Source organism: Oculina patagonica, chromosome 4 (assembly GCF_052425735.1).
Source record: "Oculina patagonica isolate OP01 chromosome 4, crgOcupat, whole genome shotgun sequence".
Classification (NCBI taxonomy): Eukaryota; Metazoa; Cnidaria; class Anthozoa; order Scleractinia; family Oculinidae; genus Oculina; species Oculina patagonica.
This window is the reverse complement of record NC_135761.1, coordinates 44,688,261-44,688,748: the sequence shown is the minus strand read 5'-3', so window position 1 is coordinate 44,688,748 and position 488 is coordinate 44,688,261.

The window sequence follows — 488 nt, the reverse complement described above, 5'->3', positions numbered from 1 at the left end:
GTGGCTGAGGCAAGTAAACGGAGACGAAATGGAACTCTTCATAATTTATGGACACTAGACGGTAAGATTTATGTAAAAACGTCCCCTGATGGTAATCCCATTAGAATTTTCTGTGTGGAGGACCTCGACGATATTTAAGTAGTTGACATAGCTAGCAGTTGGGATGACAATCGCGGTTTCGAAAGCTTATCTTATTTATTAGTGTATCTTTGTAAGTTTTTGTACTTTCTGGTTGTACACCATACCTTTCTATTTTTTTCTTGTATTAACTAGTTCGTAAACACTTGCGTTTTTTGTTTACATGCTTGACACCACTGCTTGCAAAATTATCTCTTTAAATGTACGAGGCCTAAAAAATCAACGTAAGCGAAGATCTATTTTCTCTTATCTTAAGGACCAAAAATGTCATTGCTATTTTCTTCAAGAGACTTATTCCGAGCCTAAAGACGAAACAATTTGGAGAAACGAATGGGGAGGGAAAATATTAT